Source organism: Penaeus monodon, chromosome 29 (genome assembly GCF_015228065.2).
Source record: "Penaeus monodon isolate SGIC_2016 chromosome 29, NSTDA_Pmon_1, whole genome shotgun sequence".
NCBI lineage: Eukaryota > Metazoa > Arthropoda > Malacostraca > Decapoda > Penaeidae > Penaeus > Penaeus monodon.
Genome location: NC_051414.1, coordinates 29,558,591 through 29,558,937, shown reverse-complemented (window position 1 = coordinate 29,558,937; position 347 = coordinate 29,558,591).

Below are 347 nucleotides of genomic sequence, written 5' to 3'. Positions count from 1 at the left end.
AAATCCAGTTTATAGAATAAGTATCCAACGACAGACGAATCACACAAATTGTCCCAAGGATCTCTTATTACATAAAGAATGTGCCTGTTTCATATATTTTCCGAAAATCAGAAACATGCAGTACATTTATAACAGCATGCTGCTGAAAGCTTCCTTCAAACGCATTTGATGTATTAAGCGATTAAAGAAAAAGAAAACGTTTTACTGAGTAAACCAAAACCGGCAATCGGAGGAAATCTCTTTTCTTCCCGGGCCCACGCTTTCACCTATAACTAAGTATGGCCTTAATGGTGCAAAGCCACAATTACGGCTGATATCCGCGTTTTCCGACCACAGTATCAAATCAC